The sequence below is a fragment of the Rhinichthys klamathensis genome, unplaced genomic scaffold (assembly GCF_029890125.1).
Source record: "Rhinichthys klamathensis goyatoka isolate OS25496 unplaced genomic scaffold, OSU_Roscu_1.1 h1tg000733l_1, whole genome shotgun sequence".
Lineage (NCBI taxonomy): Eukaryota > Metazoa > Chordata > Actinopteri > Cypriniformes > Leuciscidae > Rhinichthys > Rhinichthys klamathensis.
In genome coordinates, this window is record NW_026607146.1 from 60,773 (window position 1) to 82,721 (window position 21,949).

The window sequence follows — 21,949 nt, forward strand, 5'->3', positions numbered from 1 at the left end:
ACATTTATTTGATCAAAAGTAAAAAACTGTGAAATAATATTGAAATATTATAAAAAATTTAAAATAACATTTTATACTCTATTTTATTTTAAAATGTAATTTATTACAGCCGTTTTCAGTGTCACATGATCCTAGAAATAAAAAATCGTAACAATCTAAGTGTCTTTACTGTCACTTTGATCAATTTAATTCATCCTTGCTGAATAAAAGTATAAAATTCTTACTGACCCCAAACTTTGAACAGTAATGTCCGTGTATATACATACATTAATTTTTATTTTATTTTTTGGTTGCTTCGTGAACTTCCAGTGATTTTAACTTTAAAAGGGATAGTTCACCCAAAAATGAAAATTCTGTTATCATTTACTTCCCCTCATGTCATTCCATACCAAATTTTTGGGTGAACTATCTATCTATAAATTACAGGAACGTCTGTCTGTCTGTCTGTGTGTCTGTCTGTCCATCTGTCTGAAAATCAAATATCTCTCGAACCGTTATTCCGATGGATTTCAAACTTGACAGGTGTCTTGGTACGGGCCCGAGCAAGTGCAGTGCCGAGTTTAACGTTGTTTGGCTAAGAAATGCAAACTATATCGTTAAACATATCGATAAAAGAAGCACACATTGAAGTTGTGGTTTAAAAATAAACATTCTGACAGAGAGGGTTGTGGTTTAAAAATGGTGGTTTAAAAATAAACATTCTATCAGCTAAACATTAAGTCAGCTACTATACACTGTTTACTTCTGAATTTTGTAGTTATTCAGAAGTAGTTCATTGTTTGTCAGTAGTTAATATAGTTAAATTTTCCATATATAATGTATGTCATTATGTCAGTATCAGCATTTGCTTTCAACCATGCACAAATAAAAATGTCACTGAACTTTTGCTGTGTAATTGTAACAATAAGCACTCAAACACACCAAACAAACAATTACTAAAAACACGCACAAATACGGATTTTGAACTGTTATTCGAACCGTTAGTCCGATGGATTTCAACTTGACAGGTGTCTTGCTACGGGCACGAGTAAATGCAGTACCAAGTTTGACGTTGTTTGGATTAGAAATGCAAAAGATATCGGTAAATATATCGGTAAAAGAAGCACACATTGGCTTTTGCCGCTCTAGCCGCTGGCCACTCTGGCTCACACTGCTCACTGAGTGGCCACTCCCCAAAATAAACATTCTGACATTAGAGGGTTGTGGTTTAAAAATATCTGAATATTATATTTTATTCACGGCCATCATTTGTAGTAGCCTATTCACAAACTGTTTGCTCACGCGTAGCGTTTTCTCTGAGTTCACTGTGTAGCTGCTCCAGCCAAGGTCTGAACCTCCTCTGAATCGACGCGCTTATTCATTTGTGGATGTTAACTGAATCTGTAAGTCAGCTACACTGTTTAATTATGAATGTTATATTTTATTCTGGTGGGCTTAACGTTATCGTTTCCTCAGAGTTTAGGCTCCTGTGTAATAGTAGCCTTGGCTATTAAGCAACTCAAACATACCAAACCAACAATTACTAAAAACACACAAAAACAGATTTTGCACGGGCATTGCACTAGTCCCTTTAATGTCACAACTATACAGCTACAAATATGCCACTTTTAAACTGTAATGATCATGTGAAGACAATGAGAAAACTTGTTGAATGAAGCATCATTATGAAATAGCTCATATACAATGCCTAAACAATCTGTCAGGTTAACATATAAGAGATATTTTAACCTGACAGAATGTTTTGGCATTGTATATGCTGGCTTCCACTGTTTTCCCCACTGTTTATCACATCACTGGTGTTTATAGGATAAGTGGATCATGGTTTTAAAGTGTTACAGAGAGAGTGAAAAGCCATGGTGGGCATGCCAAAGGAAAAATTGTAATTTTTTTCCTTTGTTAGTGTAGAGCTGAACTGGGATGATTGTTTTGGGGCAAGTGGCCTGTGTGAACGAACTGAAGCATGCAGTAGTGTTGTAATACTGCATAATGCAACTTTAGACCAGGGTCATTAGCTGGGCAGATACATGCCAGGCTGGTAATCCTTATCTGATCAGTTTATGAGAGTAATCCGTCTCTACACCAGTGCCAAGCATGGCTAAGTCCCATGGCATGTCTGTCTATATCACACATGCATAAGAATAAGGCATTTTTAAACAAAATGTGACTACGAATTTTGACCAAGATGCGATTCACAAATAACAGCACAAAGCAGCCATACTGATTCAGTCGACCTGGATGAACGCAGAGTATGAGACCTCACATGCACTTGCTTACAAAGAGCAGATTTGTGAGCATGAACCAGCGAGAGGTGAGAAAAATGCAAGAGTATTTTGCACCCCCTCCCACTGAGGTGGCGCGGGTTATCTCTTCGAACACACGCTTTGGCTGCCTGCGAATAGAAAACCTGCGCAGGATGTCCATTCATTAGCAGCAGCCCCCTGTAGCCTGGGAAATTTTCAAGGCGACTCAAAGCGTTCAGAAGAATGATCTGTCCTATTGGGAAAGTTGCTGTCACAGAGATTCGGATGATAAGTGTTGGGTATGCGAAGAATATAACTGCGCCTCCTTTGTCACTGTACTTTGCTGTGCTTTTCCTGGGCTCTCTCTGTGCTGTACCCTCACATTCATTATTAGAGTACTGAAGATTAATAACGCAGATTAACTGTCCGAAGTACACTTGGGTCTGAGTCACTACGGTAATGGCGGTCCACCGTTTAGCAGTTTGTGTTCTATTGCGACAATGTTTATATGTGTACATGCATGTTCTGCAACTCATAGAGATGCAATGTCATGCTGATTCATATTTGGTTCCACTCACTATAGGGACACATTCTAATCTGCAGTGGTACAATAATGGCTCTGTGGGTGTCAAGAATAAGACCTTAACAAGCTGTCATCTTTCACTGAGAGGTGCGATAACAGCAAGTGGATTGTGCTATGCTTTTGTGTTGCAAATTTTGCCCTAATTATCTGGTTTGACAATTTTTGCTTTGAGATTTAAGATTAAAATATTAATAATAAAAGAAGTTAAAAATATGCAATGATCTTTAAAAGTATTTGGGCATTTAAGCCTAGTTTAAAGTATATGCATTTAATTGTATTAGATAACAAGGTGTCAAACCAAGTGGCATCTGCAAATAGATGATGCTAGACTTTTTTTTTTCAGAACTAACTTCAAATATCTTTACCATTTCTGTAATTACTTTTAATAAGCTGATGTCATTGTAATTTATTGTAATTTATTTCTTCAAGAGTAACCACATGTGTAGTTCACTATGTATCACTATGTACCATAATCCACTTAGTTTGACAACTAAAATACTTTTTGTCCACCAGGCTTCATGTTTTTCTTTAAGTGTGCTTGTTGTATTTGTTTTAATAATCGCCTGTTGGTTTTATATCTAATGATATCTATCATTTTTAAGTGTGGCTTAAGTGTTAAAACAATTTGGGAGCCATTGTAAATTCATTGGGAACAACATAGATCTGCTGACGCTAGAAATAAATGCAAATGTACTGAAAGCAACTCTGAAATATATAAGACTAAAACGTAAATGGATACATGACCCCGCTACAAGAATAGCTTTAAGATTTCACAAATTAAAGCACTGCTTAATTAGCTATTGGCCTCTATAAATATTTTTTTGAAGCATTGCTCAGACTGGTGTAAACCTCCATAACTGACAATAGACATTTTATGCAGCATTAAAAGAATTTGATACAAGTCAAATACAGATACACACTACGGTTCAAAAGTTAAAAAAATATTAAATCAGTACTTTTAACTATTTTCAACATGTTTTTGAGCACCAAATCATCATATTAGAATGATTTCTGAAAGATTATATGACTCTGAAGACTGGAGTAATGATGCTGAAAATTAGGTTTTGCCATCACAGGTATAAATTATATTTTTATATATATATATATATATATATATATATATATATATATATATATATATATATATATATATATAATACAGCCTTGGTAGGCATAAGAGACTTTTAAAAAAAACTTTTTTTTTAAATGTTACCGACAGTAATGTACAGTAAGTATACCAACAATACCATAAAGATGGTTACCAAGGGTAGATGTTAAATATCTGAAGCTTTGTTAAAATTGCTGAGGACAGTTTAGTTGAGGGTGTTTCCTCTCTCTCATCAGTTTGGAGCACTCCAGGGACAAATTACACTAACACTCTTGCCCACCTGCATGCTGTAAATCTATTCCTCCCCAGCAAATCATCTTCTGCACTGACCACAGAGATTTACATCCTAGCCTGCCTACACACAGTCTATGAGATGATAGTGCAAGATGGGCTCTGAGAGGCAGCACCAGGTTGATGGATCCAGCATGTAGGTTGAGGGATAAGTGTTATTTACTGTTGCATCTAATTGCTTTTTTCATAGTGTCTGAGCATGAGATCTGTGTGAGACTGAACTGATAACAGAAGGATGATGTTCTACATTGAAGCAGCAAGATACTCTTTTACTTAAGACTTATCATAGACCAGCACATAATTTTGCAAATGAGCTGACTGTATAATCAGCTATTTAAGTGTTCTACTATTTAAGTTTTTTCCCCAGTGATTTTATCCAACTCATTTTGGTGATACTGGCTGTTCAAAAACTATAGGATTTATTTTGTGACACAAAAAAAAGGCATTTTTTTCATTCTCCAGTGTTCAATTCTGGTAGCGTACTATCAGTTGAACCAAAACAAAAAGTATGCCATTTCATTGCTAATACAAAGAATTTGACCTCGGTCTGCAAAATCTGTGTAACTGAGAGCTAAAATGAATCAAAAATTACTAATGGCTGACTATCATGTGGAATTTTGTTGGGCCAGTGACACACTTAAACACAGGCACTACAAAGAAAGCTATTAGGAAATATTTTACATGGAAATGTTGATCATGTTCCACTTGTTTAATCTCATGAAGCACTTTTTGATCCAAGAGATTTTCCTGCACACCAAATGTAACATAATGACAGATGTTGTAAGCCTGTAGCATTTCAGGTATTTTGACAGACAAACCTTAAAGGGTTCACCCAAAAATGAAAATTCTGTCATTAATTATGAGTGCTTTGTTTGAGCAAAAAACATAATTTACCACTTTATTTATAAAATATTAATCTCCAACGCGCGTTCACGCAACAACGTCTGCTTATGCGTAAACACAACACGTTTTGTGGTGCTCTTGTGAAAGCATGTTGGAGATTAATATTTTGTAAATAAATTTGTAAATTATGTTGTTGTTTTTTCTTGTGCAAGGCACTCGTGTTGCTTCATAAAATTGAGGTTACATTTATGATGTCTTTACATCCTATTTGGGCCTTGAAAGTGGTAGTTGCGTTGGCTGTCAATGAAGGGACAGAAAGTGAACTAACCATTTAAAGGGGTCATATAATGCCATTTTCATACAAGTTAATTTGATTCTTTAGGGTCTAAATGAAAAGTTTGTAATATACTTTAATTAAAAAATTCTCATTAGTATTGTAAGAAAACACTCATTTTACCTGGTCAAAAACAGCTCTGTTTTCAACACGCCGTTTAAGTGCATTTGTCTTTAAATGATAATGAGCCTCGCTAACTCCGCCCCTCTGTTCTGTGGGGCGTTTTGACACAACACACGTGAAGTGTTGCCTTGACAACAGTTGAGGGTATATTTTGGATAGAGAATGGCAGCGGGAGTCTCTGAGGACACATCTGTGCAACCGTATCAGTTTGAACCGGAGTCAGACCCGGAGCAAGATGACGGCCCCGAAGAAGTTCGACAATTAAGGCTCGAACAGGGCGTTTCTGAATGGTTGGTTAACGTAATGTCACGTTGATCTATCTTTGTATGTACTGGCAGGGTAGAGTAGTGAGATATGAATGCTGTGTGTTTACTGATGTATACGTTAGTTCAACAGATTGATGTTACAGTTAATGGTCATGAAAAACTTTTTTTCACGATTTGCAAAGATTAATATAAAGTAATATAATAATATAAATAATGCATATAAACATATAAATTAATTGACGTTGATCGTGGGGAATATTCCCTTCGAAAACAAAACTCAGCCACTGCGTCTTCAGCGGTTCGGATTTAGGAACATCAAAATGACTGTGTTCGTTATTACACCCAAGAACAGAACACCACAATCGCTTAGACGCCATTCTGCTCCAGCGTATCAACAATGACGGACTATGATGACAGCTCGCTCAGGGCGGGTCTATGTTGAAACGCTGCTGTCAATCAACAATCGTGGGAGGGGCGTCCGACCGTGTGACGTCACACGGTCAGACGGCTCGATTTGAGACAGGGGAAAACATATAAGGGGATTTAAAAAAAAAAAAACACTGGATGGATTTTTATCATTATATGATATGATGGTTGTGTACAGGCACTGCCAACACACATTTCAGTACAATCAACTTGAAAAAGTGCATGTACCATTATATGACCCCTTTAAGGATAAATTGACAGACAAACCTAAAAAGCAGATGTTATGGACACACTGACAGATGTGGTCAAAGTCACTTGTCTTGCCATGGTCAACATATGGCTATGAGAACTCATGCTGTCATGATGATGATCAAGATCAGCAGCATCTAATCTCCTCTGTCAGTATGCCTCGTAATTGAACTCATTTGACTGTAAATGCCTTTGCTTCATCATGTCTTTGCTAATTCAAAGTGACCAGCCTCTTTGAAATAATGCTACATAGATTTTCCTCCACAGGTCTTCCTGTGCTCTAGAAGCAGCAGAGGATACATATGGCCGTGTGCCTCAGAGACCCAGGCCATCTTCTGTGCCTCCGCTGAGCCCTGGTGAGGATGAGGGAGATTTGTTATGCTCCGTGACCTCACAAGGTGATCTTGCTTGGCCAAAGTCAGCAGTCAGTTCAGCCACTGAAGCATGACAGGAAATCAACAGTCTGTCAATGTTGACCTGACAGAGAGCCTTTCTGAACATGGTTCATGTGAGTAGCAATTTTTTCCCCAGGTGTTCCCTATAGTGGAAGTCCAGTACATACATTTATCTGCTGTTATATCCATAACCATCCAATGCGGGAAAATCCATCTTAAAGGCATAGTCAAATTGTTTTTTAAAAACTTTTTTTATTATCATTTATTCACCCTCATCACTCTTAAAAATAAATCTAAAATCTAAAAAAAAAACATCCATTGTAAAGAACCTTTTACAGAATGGAAAGGTTCCATAGATGTTATAGATTATTTGGAGATGCCAAAATAATCTCTCTTTTTTTTTAAGTGGTCATTTCAAACCTGCATAACTTTATTTCTTATGCTGAACACACACACACAAAATTCAGTGCTGTTGTGGACCTTTATTGTATGGATAAAACATTCTTCAAATTATATTCATTTGTGCTCCACAGAAGAAAGAAAAGTCATTTGGAATGACATGAGGGTGAGCATATGATGACAGAATTTTACTTTTTTGGTGAACCATTTTAGCTTAGAATGTGGTTTCTAGTTGGCCTAAGCTGTCCATTTGCTGGTCCAAGCTGGACATTAGCTGTGGCAAATCTATATTAGACCAGCAACAAACCAGCTAATAGCTGTTCTCACTAGATTAATGTTTTCAAACCGGTTTTTAGAACATGATCATCCAGCAAGAAACCAGCTAACAAGTTACAACACGCTATAATATAAGAGACAGCATTGTGTTTGGACTATATCTAGCAATACCCTGTTTGATATCTTTTTACAACACTTTGTTATCAGTGTGCGCTTCTGTCGCTGTCCGTGGTGCTGAAAGCGGAGCTTTTAACCCATCATGAAAGCAGCAGGCCTAAGATGCGTTTCCGTAACAACCGACATGAACACGTGTGTACGTGCTGAGATGGACCCTCTAATGCAAATGGGCGACCGCTAAACGTCATCGGGTAGATAAAAGAGAGCATGACAGTTGTCTTACCTTCCAAGCAACATGTCCTCCACAGTCCCGAATGGGTCATCACCTCTTCGTTCTTCTTGCTGGTCTCGTTCTCGTTGTTGGTCTTGATCTTACACACGCCGCGCGAGTACAGCCAGTAGTCCGTGCCCACCGCGATGGTCATGAGACTGAAGGCAGCGAATGCGCCCACCGTGGTCAATAACATCTGAACTCCGCGGTCAAACACACCCATGTTTCCGCATTCCATGAAAGGGGGACCCCCTTTCCTCTTGATGTATAGGAAATAAATATTTGAAAATTTACGGGACCAAACCAAATTTAAAAAATGGGATATATTTGAGCGAAAGGAGGGGGAAGGGGGAGGATGCGGTAGGAACCTTATGGTTGCGTTTGGGTGAGAACCGATTAAGGAAGAAATAGGTGAGCCTTTCTGGCTGTTTTTCGTTTTGTTTGTTTTTGGAGAGGAACGCTATACGCTTTCCGCTCTGTTCCAACAAAGAGCAATTTTAGCCTCCTAAATCGTTTGTCCTGGTCTTTGTTTCTAAACGAGGTAAGATATGCAGCAGCTAGTGCTCCAGCTTAAACTTACACATTCACGCTGCAAAGCCACTAATCAAAGATAATAATTAATTGCCGAGGCCTGTAATAATGGCCTGAGCATGTCATTCAAACGCCACTGCAATTAAGCCAATGTTAAACAATAGCTACTCGGTTTCAATCATGACAATTTTAGGCGCGTATATTTGATGTGTTAGAAATTGAGGATAAATACTGGTTTAGGAAGAATGTGGAATTCAGACTGGCGTTGATGGAGCAATGGTAGGTTTTGCTTCGGATCGGAATATATCTAAACAATTCACTGTGTTACAACAACTGTTGACCTACGTAGCTGCTTAACCAACACGCTGTCTTCTCTTAATATGGCTAAGCAAATAGTGTATTATAATCAAGAGGGAAAGACGCAGAGAGAGATAGAGAAAAAAAACCCCAGAAAGAACAGGATAAGCTCAACTGAAGTGCAGGAGCAGAAAAAAAAATATAGGATAGATGGATGGATGGCCAGGATAGTCCAGTTCAAAACCAACGAAAAGAATGTCCAGGCGAATCTAAATCTGCTGCCGCCGCTCTCGCATCAATTTGACAAATCAAGTCAACGATGAAATGAGGAAATTCACCGAGAACGACACATAAATGAGCAAATTAGACTAATAAAATAAAGCACTAGCTACTATATATCCTTTTTCCTAAAATTCCGATCCCCAGTTTCCATATGTATCTCCTAGCTCTTTGAAGGTTTCTTCCGAAAATGGCAATCTGCTATTGAATATGGTGCCGTCGAGGATCCGGTTAGAGCAGGGAGCATCCAGCAGAACGAGCCGACCATTACTCGTCATAGAGCCGGCTAGAAGAGATCGAGGAGGCGGAGGCGCCGCAGCTGCTGCTGTATTCTAGACCCGTCACTGATGCTCGCTTATCCAAATCCGCGCTGGCTTTCTCGCACCCAGAACCGTCCCGCTTGCAGAGCCCTTGCGCCATATAAAAGACAAAAAAACAACAACAACAAAAAACCTGAGAATGAGGAACGTGGTGTGCTGGGAAAGGAGGATACGGGTCTGCTTCGGTCCCCTTTGCTTGTGTGCTAGTGAAGATTTGGGAGAGGGATGTAGGCAGGCGTGCTGTGGCGAGAGAGAGAGAGAGAGAGAGAGAGAGAGAGAGAGAGAGAGAGAGAGAGAGAGAGAGAGAGAGAGAGAGAGAGAGAGAGAGAGAGAGAGAGAGTTATACAACAGAGAAGGGATATGTGTGGCGACAGAAAAGGGTGCAGTTAAAACTCTCATTTGTACGGAGCGAAACATTCGGATATTAACTCACGTTCTCGAACCAATATAGTAGGCTAGATTTGAATCGATGCTTGCATGCTGAGTGACAGTGCTGGGTTATATCGGACTGCATGTTATGTGGATTATGTAATCGAGTTAAAAAAAATCAAGTTCTTTTAATTAGAATAGCCTACGTTATATTTTAAAATACACCAAACCTCTAGACACTGTCACGTTCAGTAGCTATTCGTCAACTACCTAACACTAGCATTTTAAACAAAAAATGTCTTTGTTATTTGTAAATAATATTAAAGCTACAGTCCGCAGCTTTTTTGAGTTAAAAAATATCCAAAATAAAATTGAGCAAATACATAACCAGCCAGTGTTCAAAACTATCTGCTTGCCTTAGCTCGATTCAAAACAGTAAGCTTGTAATAATCTTTTTAATTCCAGTGGTACTGGTGGATTTCCACGGGAAATTCGAGCACGTCTTTGCGTCATTACGTCACATAAAGAAGGAGTCTCGGCTAGTTTAGGCTATATTGTGCGTGAGGATGTTGGAGGTGGAGATTTATAGCCTTTTCTCACAGCACTTGATATAATTAAACTTATCAATTTGATGGCGAATCCAGAAAGGTTTAAACGACAATCACCAGTGACAACTAGACTTACCCATTGTAAAATGCAAAAGACTTCGGAGTGGCTACAGAAAAAAAGAGACTGCAACAGGAGCCATGTGAAAACAAGGATAAATATCGGAAGGGCATTAAATGTAAACACGCAATGCTGATGTTGAACATTGACAATTTGAGAACAAAGTATAATTTGCACGGTTGTAAGTAAGTGATATGATAAGCGATTGTTAGACTTAATCAGCGCGATTTTCTGCAATTATTTTTTCCCTTAGTTGGTCAGAACCAGAACAAAAGTGGATGTTATTTACTTGTTCAGATGACATTTTCCGGTGAAAATTATTATGTTGGTCATACTTCCAAAAAGAATAATGTGATTCTGAATGCCAGTATCCACACCGGCATGAACACAATGTTTGAGGAGAGTGTGCAACTGTCAGTCACCGCGCGGTGACTGACAGCTGCACACTCTCCTCAAACATTGTGTTCATCCACGCTGTGCCGTGTCGAAGTACAACTCACGCAAAGTTGATAATTCCGCGAATAACTGCAATTGCAGATTTCGAACAGAGATGGCGACAAAGAGGAAAAACTGCGGACTGCAGCTTTAAATAAATTATATTGATAGGACTTTTTGTATGATCGTTTTGCTATTGTTCCTTCTGTTCTCAAGCAGCTTTAGCGCACTCTTTTTTTTAGTGTAGGCTACTGCAGTTTAACCTATATTTGCACTTTCTGAAACCTTAAAAAATGCAGTTGAATATACATGCATTATATACTATAGAGATATGTATTCTCACTATTAACTAGTTGCTTATTAGCATGCCTATTACTAGGATATTGGCTGTTTATTAGTACTTGTAATGTATACATTAATGCCTTATTGAAATATAATTTTTATACACATACACTCACCTAAAGGATTATTAGGAACGCCTGTTCAATTTCTCATTAATGCAATTATCTAATCAACCAATCACATGGCAGTTGCTTCAATGGATTTAGGGGTGTGGTCCTGGTCAAGACAATCTCCTGAACTCCAAACTGAACGTCAGAATGGGAAAGAAAGGTGATTTAAGCAATTTTGAGCGTGGCATGGTTGTTGGTGCCAGATGGGCCGGTCTGAGTATTTCATAATCTGCTCAGTTACTGGGATTTTCACGCACAACCATTTCTAGGGTTAACAAAGAATGGTGTGAAAAGGGAAAAACATCCAGTATGCGGCAGTCCTGTGGGCGAAAAATGCCTTGTTGATGCTAAAGGTCAGAGGAGAATGGGCCGACTGATTCAAGCTGATAGAAGAGCAACTTTGACTGAAATAACCACTCGTTACAGCCGGGGTATGCTGCAAAGCATTTGTGAAGCCACAACACGCACAACCTTGAGGCGGATGGGCTACAACAGCAGAAAAAGAGGAAAAAGAGGCTACAATTTGCAAGAGCTCACCAAAATTGGACAGTTGAAGACTGGAAAAATGTTGCCTGGTCTGATGAGTCTCGATTTCTGTTGATTCAGATGGTAGAGTCAGAATTTGGCGTAAACAGAATGAGAACATGGATCCATTATGCCTTGTTACCACTGTGCAGGCGGGTGGTGGTGGTGCAATGGTGTGGGGGATGTTTTCTTGGCACACTTTAGGCCCCTTAGTGCCAATTGGGCATCGTTTAAATGCCACGGCCTACCTGAGCATTGTTTCTGACCATGTCCATCCCTTTATGGCCACCATGTACCCATCCTCTGATGGCATACTTCCAGCAGGATAATGCACCGTCACAAAGCTCGAATCATTTCAAATTGGTTTCTTGAACATGACAATGAGTTCACTGTACTAAAATGGCCCCCACAGTCACCAGATCTCAACCCAATAGAGCATCTTTGGGATGTGGTGGAACGGGAGCTTCAGGCCCTGGATGTGCATCCCACAAATCTCCATCAACTGCAAGATGCTATTCTATCAATATGGGCCAACATTTCTAAAGAATGCTTTCAGCATCTTGTTGAATCAATCCCACGTAGAATTAAGGCAGTTCTGTCAGGTCCATTAAGCCAAGAACACACATGACAATAAATGATTAGGAAATTGTATTGAATAAATTGCAATTCAAGTTGATACTTAAAATTTGGTGGTATGGCTCTGTTCAGGGAGTCCTCTGACCTTTCATGAGCACCATGAAATATCAGAGAGTCAGAGGACAGCAGCAGCATTAGGGAACGCTCACAGTTTAGTACTGGGAGAGCAGAACTATTCCCCCATATGAACAGAGCAGCAACAATGACAGAAAAGCAAATGCCACGTTATACACGACAAGGAGGAGCTGGGGAGGAGGTGGGTTGGAGAGAGCGAGCAGCGCTTGCAGAGAGCGAGCAGTTAGGAGCGAACTGAATCTGCTTAAATAGGGCGCCCTGATTTGAGCGTAGGCATTAGCAGCGAGGGGAGATGAACAGCAGATGCGCTGATGCAGCTCAGCTGAGCGATCGCTGATGAGACCGTGTAGTCAGCCGATAGCGTTAGCAGCATCTTGACTACCTGGCCTGCCAGAACTGACACTGACGCTCAATTTCTGAAGGCAAAAGGGGGTCAAACACAGTATGGGGTTCCTAATAATCCTTTAGGTGAGTGTATATATATATATATAGTTTAAAGAATATTGTCATCTTTGCTTTTCCAGCTTGGATATTTATTTGATGCCATTCACACAATGCAGTATTATAAGCCATTTCATTTTGATTCTTCCACCTTTTGCACCTCTACCTGTGCATTTTTTCATTGACTTCATTGACTGCAATTCATGTTCATTGCATGTCCTTAATTTCTTATCCTTAAGTCATCCCATTGGCAACTTTATAAAGCATACATTTCTCTCCTTTCATCAGTTAGTTCAATGGTTTACAATAAATTTATTACGATGAAAATAACACACAGTAGCCATGTCGCTGTATATAGCTAAGACTAGTAAAAACAGGAGTGAGAAATCTGCACCAGCTCCGTTAAGTCCAAAGTCTCATAATATATAACGTTACCATGCTAGAGCCCTTTTAAGAAGCTCCCCCCCACCCCCACCTTCTCCTGACCAAAGGACATGCTTAAAATTCTAGTCTGGTACAGTGCGGACCACTCCGGATTCAAAGCGCAGGCGACAGATGAGGAGAGCACACTGACAGATACAAAGAGGAAGGGGATGGGAATATATGGAGTAGATTTACTGAAGCAGGGAATTAGGGACTGTGATTTTAGATTTGCAGAGAAAAGATAAAGAGTATAGGAAATTTATGTGTTCAAGGATAAATAAAATAACATATGAATGCATCCAAAGCTACAGTATGATTATCAGTGGGGGTAGATCGATGGGTGAAAATGGGTATAGCTATAAAATAGAACATAGAAATAACCATCTAAAAAGAGACAATATAAAATAGATCAGTAGACACGAGCTTGGTGCATGTCAACACCTTAGTGAACTACTTAAACATAATATGCACCGATAAATGTAGGGGCAAACATGATAGAGGTGGTGTTAGAGCATGAGAAAGTGGTGCAGACTGGCTGGTCTCCATCATTAGTCTCTGTGTGTTTGCCCACTCTGTTCCTGCACACTAATCCAGCCTCTATTAGCTGTGTCATGATCACTGGAATGAACAATGAGCAAACAGGAGTTCTGGCTTCGGCCTGAGTATGAGTGTGTGATCTAATGTGAATCAGCAGGGAATGATTAAATTGACATAAATGAATGGGTATTTTAGAGATAGAAGTGTGTGATTAATGCTGAAGTGTATAGGTGTGTATAGGTGCGTAGCAGAGGAGCAATCCGGCTTCAGACCGCAACGGGGGTGCTGTGACCAGATATTCAGTCTCCGCCAGGTGATGGAAGAGCAAATTCGATGTGGAAAGCGGACTGTCATCGTCTTCATCGACTTTCGATCTGCCTTCGACTGCATCGACTGGCCAGCACTTTGGATGACGCTGGAGACCGAGCACATCTCACCGAAAGTCATCAAGCTCCTGCAGGAAAACTACAATGGATCATTAAGCCAAATATGCATCCGAAACGAGCTATCTGCGGAATTCACCATTCACACGGGAGTCCGCCAGGGAGACGTCGCCTCACCACTGCTCTTCAACATCATTGTCGATGCAATCATGAGGAAAGTCTTCGAGGGTAGGCGAGGAGTGCAGTTCGACGAAGATGGCTCATCAGTAACGGATCTTATGTTCGCCGACGACAGTGGTGTGCTGGCCGAGGACGATGCCGAAGCCACGGACATTCTCTACGAGACCGCCCGCGTTGCCCAATCATATGGTTTGAAAATTAACATTGACAAAACGAAGGTACTGACAACAGATGGATCGCCGGCCAACGTCCACCTTGACGGCATCCAGATTGAGCAAGTTCAGAAGTTCAAATACCTGGGCTTACTGATTGAAGAGAAGAAAGTTGCGTCTACGGCGGAGACCCACAGTCGATTGGTCAAGCAACCGAAGCATTCGCCTCGCTAAAGTGGTGTCTGTGGAAGCGAACCAATATTTCCATCCCGACCAAAATTTGCCTATTCCGGACGCTAATCCTGCCGATTCTACTCTACGGATCCGAAACGTGGATGGTGCTGAAGGCGGACCTCAACAAACTCGAAGCTTTACAAATGCGATGCCTGCGCCAGATCTTGCGAGTATCACTTCGAGATTGCCTTCGAAATGAGGACATCCGGCGCAGATGCCAACAACCACTGATCGAGGAACAAATCCAAAGACGACGACTGCGATGGTTTGGCCATGTTTGCAGAATGAGTGGGATCCGACTACCACACCAACTCCTCTGGCGTAACCTACCCTCCCAGTGGAGAATCCAGCGAACGGCACCAAAGAAAACGTGGCTCAAACAGGTTGAGGAGGACATTAGAAATCGCAGATTAAATATCGACGACGCCAAAACGACCGCCTTGGATCGTCCCGCATGGAAACGCCTCGTGAATGAGATTCGACAACCATTGGCACCCACAGCAGCGTACGGGCTTAGGAGCCAATCCAGACCAAGCGCCAGCTAGGGATCAAAGAGGTGTGTAGCATCCACGTATGATCTTAAATCCCACACTGTAAAAAATTATTGTGATTTTAACGGTAAAAGACATGTTTAAAGGGACACTATGCAGCTTTTTTAGCTTAACTGAACAGCTTCAGAGTTATTGAAATGGTTATATAACTTCTTTCGGGTTGAATGGTGGGCGTCTCGACCCCCCCTGGTGCCTGTGAGCGAAAAAATCTCACTTGCAACTTCGGTGCGGCGGGCCGCGTCAGGAAGTATCGCGTGATATCAGCTCTCGCGATGTAACATATTCCTTTACGGCAACTGCACACATACACACAGGAACAAGGTATAGATGGATGGAGTTTGTCACACTATCGTCATGGCTGAGCCGGCATATAAGATGCAGAAAGCTAGGAAAGCATTGTCGGAGGAACAGAGAAAGAGGAAACGGCAGACTGACCGAGCGAGGAGTCGGACACGAGCATAGGCATAATTTGCGGGTGTGTTATGTCCCCATTGAAACTTCTCGCGGCACGGATGTAACGTTACCATTACAAACAAATAAAACATCTCCAGGTAACTCTAGTAGAGCATTCCTTTCGTTCGTTTGTTAAATAAGAGGCGATCTGAAATGTGTTATTTTTGAAATCAAGTGACCAAAGTGCTCGTTGCCTCTGCGATCAGTGGTGCAGATAAGTTACAGTGTTCTGTTGTGACGCGCGCCTGAATCCGTTGCGGGGACTGAGAGACTCTCTATATTTTGTTATGGTGAAATCACAAAACCTAATGCACAAAAAACATGTCCCTGCTTGAAATACAACCACTAATAAACAATCGGTTTTGATGAGGAAAATAAACTATACTACTAGCTAGTACCGATTAGAACCCAGAACCTCTAACACACTTGGCAAAAGTTCTGCCTCTGGACCATTAAAATTGTCGGATCTATGTATTTAATCACGTGAAAATTCTCACCACTAACAACATATATTATATTTCATTAAACGACAAATTAAACACAATGTACTATTGTATACTATGTAACAGGCATGTCACGCTCTGAGTGAGTGGTATTTACGACAGTAACGTTAAATTCAAGTACTCCACAGTAACTCTAGGGGTCGCTGTTTGACAAAAACGGGATTTCTGCATAATGCCCCTTTAACAGAATGTTTTCATACTATATACGGTGAATAACATGTATTCAATGGAGTTTTACGGTAAAATAATTTTGTTTTTGGAAGTGAAAATTAACTTCATTATATAATTTACAGCAAAAAAAATTCAGTTGACATTCCCAGAATTCCCTGCCTGACACTTCACATATGATGTATTTTCATTGAAATAAGTGTTTCTTTCTTGGTGGGTTAGGGTTAGGGTACATTAGGGTTTTATGTTACATCTAATGTTGTTAAATTAATGTTTATTGCATTTTTAAATTTCATGTGTTACCTTGATGGTGTTTAGTGTTTGTGTAAATGACACTGTGCATACTGTAAAAAAATATTGTCCTTCTTGCATGTGGAAAAGCTGAATGTGGTGAGCTTTGATTCATCATCATCTGACTCTCATCATCACTATGTTTGGTGGTTGTCAGTGTATTACCAACATGTGGACCTTAAATGTTAGCCTGGTAATACCAAACTCTGCTACTTCGCTTTGCTTCATAGACAGAGTCTGGCATGGCATAATTGAAAAGTGTTTTCTTTCTCATTTGTCTGAAGTATAAAATCATTGGTTACCCGTAAGCCAATCACATAACGTTTGGTTATGACGTGTGTTATTCGCCAGCTCAGCCGCATCGAACTTCCACTGTAAACACATGTATGATGCGAAAACGAAACCATGGAGCGAAATACCGGAGTGAACATGGCTGACCGAGTTTTGCTGCCTCCTTAACCTGATCCTCCATGAATGCAACCAAGGGGGACACAATCACAACTATCGCCTTGCCGGCCTTTGGCCTGCTCAGTTTCTCGCTGACGATCGGTAATAGTTGATAAATTACACTTTTCCCAAAACCTGTCGGGAGTAGGGCCCCATTCAAAATGTTTAACAAACACTCTTCTTGTTCGGGCTTCAGTTTGCAAATGCCGGGAATATTCTCCACAACAGAGCGAATTGCATCCCGTGTCTCCATATCCGCGGTCGTTTTCGATTTCCCCAACCTAAAATACAATCTTAAACTCGGTGCTTAGCGTCTACGTCACGGCTCTCAGCCCGCCCTCTGTTCGTTGATTGGCCGGCTGTTTTCAGGCCGGAGGAAAACTGAGAGACATGTCGATGTCTCAGACTGAGTACTGAAGCGAACTGAAATAGAGCGGAAGTACGAAGTCTGACGCAGTCAGGCTACTTAAATGTCAGCTAAACATTGGGCTACAAAAAAAACAGCGCTAATCAACTGCTTGTTAAAACACCCCTTGAGCATTAGCTTAAGCAAAGCTTAAAGTGAATTTTAAGCAAAAGAGAGAGCGAGAGTGAGTCGTGGAAACACAAAGGATAAGGTAGCTCTTTGAACTGCCTCCTTTTTTGTGGTTTCATTAATTGGATGTGATTATGTGGAGTCTCTTTAGAACTCGCCTCAGGGCACACTCTGTCTTTGGGGTAGACACTCTTTCCCTCTGCTGAAGGTCCTGTAGATAATTGATGCACTGGTTTGAATACACCTTGTCTTTGTGCTGCCACATTCTCACGTCCAACACCGGAGTCTAGATCTAGTCTTTCTGAGGTCTGAATAAACCACTCTGGAACTAGTGCCTGCAAGGCATTAGTGGCACACCCCTTATTCTATGTAAGCAACGTAGATGATTTGCCTTTCAATTTTTTTTTAGGAAATACAGGTTTCGATTGGATAAAATGACAGTAGAAAACTAAAATTAGCCTGTATGAACCTTAAACATAGGAACATGAATTTTTGTTACAATATTTTTAAATGTTGATTCATTTTTGGATAATGAAACTTGAACTCTATTAAAAAGATGAAAAATGTGAAAAGGACAGTTCAGCTAAAGATAAAAATTCAATTCAAATTTAAACAATGGCAGGCACTCTATCTGTCTTTATTTGTAATTTTCTGAGAATTCAGTTAATGATTAAAGAAACTATGTAAAAGGTCATGTACTAAACAAAATCTGGTTTTGGCCCCAAAAATCATTTTTTTCTTTACAAAATCTTCATGTGCCTATTTACAGCCTTGGCAGTGATTCATACAGGATCTGGAAGGAAGTGGGTAAAAACACTGAAATGATCATAGGACTGCTTGTTTATCCCCGATTAGTGGAATTGGTCGTCTTACAACTCATGCCCATGTTACGACCATACCCGGTCTCCCCTACTATTCATCTGAAACGTAACAATTATGAAAGAATTATTGCTGTGAATCTGCATGCACAAGCTGAAACAACCAAGCATTCATCTATGCTGAGGCATTGCATTAAGTGCAAGGCTCCATCAACAGGTTGCACACTGACATCAGCTACTGAGGGCGCAGTAGGTGTGTCTCTGACAGCAGTACCCTGAAGCAGTTCTTTACATATTTGCATTGCAATAACATGCTTTATTCAGTTCCTTTTGTAAATAAATGAATACAAATCATATGCTAAAATTGTGGAAAAATAATTTTTCTTGTCATTTGAATGCTGAGGTTGTGATACACTGCTCTGGATGAGAAAGCTATTGTATTGCCTGAGGGGAGACACCGACATACAACACAGTATATGACTGCATTTGACAGGCTCACACTTCTGACTTACCATCTGCCTTCAACTATTCAGCTCCTATTTTAGTGCTCACACCCAGACACATTCATACACATTGGACCTGAGCAATCTTCCCGTACAGTGGACTAGAATGCCCTCTTTTAATCTTATGTGCTGCAGAATTTAGCTGGATTAATAGGCGGAGCTATTTGCTTGTCTAGATTTGGTTCAGCCCAAACTTTTAATTAAAAATCCTTGCCATTTATTTTTCTGAATAAAAATGTCCAGTGCATGATGTAATCCCCCCCCCCCCCCCCCTCCCCCTCTCTCTCTCTTTCATATTCTCTCGATTTCCAAAACTCCTCCCCCACCCACCAACCCCTCTTTCCTGCTCCCTGTTACCTTGTGTGTGAATCTCCATCCTGTTCTCAGGCTGGGGAGAACATAGCTGAGGGAGAATCAATATGTTTTCAATTTGCAGCAGCGACTTGCTCCCTCGCATTCTAATTACAGCTTCTGCTCTTTGTAAGTCTCTCAGCAAGAGAACGAGGGAGAGAGACGCCACTGTGCCACCACCATTCGCAGCATCTCTGAAACATCCAGCTGTTGGAGTAGGTTTCAACTGTGTTGAATATGAGGTCATAACTGCATTATGTAATTATTCAATGATCACTTCCCTGTTTCCAACAGCCGTAAAGAACCATTTTATTATCTATCGAAAACCAGTCAGTATCTGGTGTGACCACCATTTCCCTCAGACAGTGTCAAACATCTCCTTCGCATATAGTTGATCAGGTTGTTGATTGTGGCCTGTGGGATGTTGGTCCACTCCTCTTCAATGGCTGTGACCTGGAACACGCTGTTGTATACGCCGATCCAGAGCATCCCAAACATGCTCAATGGGTGACATGTCCGGTGAGTATGCTGGCCATGCAAGAACTGGGATGTTTTCAGCTTACAGGAATTGTGTACAGATCCTTGCAACATGGGGCTGTGCATTATCATGCTGCAACATGAGGTGATGGTCGTGGATGAATGGCACAACAATGGGCCTCGGGATCTCGTCACGGTATCTCTGTGCATTCAATATGCCATCTATAAAATGCACCTGTGTTCGTTGTACATAACATACGCCTGCCCATACCATAACCCCACCGCCACCATGGGCCACTCGATCCACAACGTTGACAACCGCAACCGCTCACCCACACGACGCCATGCACGCTGTCTGCCATCTGCCCTGTACAGTGAAAACCGGGATTCATCCGAACTGCAGTCAGGTCGAGGGCCCCGATGAGGACGACGAGAATGCAGATAAGCTTCCCTGAGACGGTTTCTGACAGTTTGTGCAGAAATTCTTTGGTTATGCAAACCGATTGTTGCAGCAGCTGTCCGGGTGGCTGGTCTCAGACGATCTTGGAGGTGAAGATGCTGGATGTGGAGGTCCTGGGCTGGTGTGGTTACACGTGGTCTGCGGTTGTGAGGCCGGTTGGATGCAACCACCTAGAATACCGTAGCAACCACCTATTTATGTCTAGCAGCCAATACCTGAGAAAAAAAACAATGTCCTAACAACCACCCACAACACCCTAGCACTATGTCCGTGAATTTTGCATGGGCAATCTCATTTTCTACAAAAAGTGTAAAAATAAAAACAATAATAATAAAGTTTAAGACTATCTTTCTTAAGACTAGTTTAAGTTGTATTTTTTGCTTCCATATTTATCTACGAAATCCATTCTGTCTACTGACTACATACATAGCCACTATGGAAGTAAAGTAACAAACCGAACCAGGCCGACAAGACTTGTGGTGCTGCCCTGTGACTCTGTATGAATGAGAGAGAGAGAGAACAGTGGAACAAGGAAATAAAGCATAAGTATAGGCAAAATGTACACAAGGGCTCTGTTTCCATGGCAATGGCAGCCATAACCTTACCCCTCTGCACACATGCACACACTGATAAATACCAGGTTTTACATGCTACTTTGTGTGTATCATAAAGCTTACCTCGGATAAAGGATCTCTTCACTCTTGTACTTTAATCGCATTGATCCCCCAAGAGAGAATATCTTTACGGGTGTGCAACATGATTGTAAAAGTGTTTCATGGCATTAATGATGCCTCTTGGTATGAGACTGAGAGTGGCTTTTCAGGATTTTATCCTTCCTGCTGTCTCCTCGTTTTTTATTAAGTTGACTAAATTGATTAAGCTGACCCCCATTGCTGCACAATATGCATGCAAAAACATGAGGTTGGATGTTTAATTAAAGCCTCCACGCTCTTGTCCATCTGCAATGCTGTCTCTGCTTTTAAACAATGTGGACTTTCCATCATTTACCATCTGCCACAATGTTGAAGGAAGGAAAGAAGGAAGGAAGGAAAGAATGAAGGAGGGATGAAAAAGGAAGGAAGGAAAGAAGGAAAGAATGAAGGAGGGATGAAAAAAGGAAGAAAGGAGGGGGGGAAGTAGAAAAGAAGGAAGGAATGAAAGAAGGAAGGAAGGAAGGAAAGAAGACAGACAGAAAAAAGAAAGGAAGGAAGGAAGGAAGGGAGGGAGGAAAAAGGAAAGAGTATAAGGAAGGAAGAAAGGATGGATTAAAAAGGAAGGGAGAAAAAGAAAGGAAGGAAGGACATAAAAGGAAGGAAAGAATGAAGGAAAGATGGAGGGAAAAATAAAGGAAGGAAAAAAGGAAAGTGGGGGAAAAGGAAGAAAAGAAGGAAAAAAGAAAGGAAGGAAGGATGTACAGAGATAAATAAGGAAGGGAGGAAAAAGGATGGAAGGAAGGAAGGACAGAATGAAGGAAAAGGAAGTAAGGAAAAAGAAAGGAAGGAAAGAATTAAGGAAAAGGGGAGTAAGGAAGAAAAA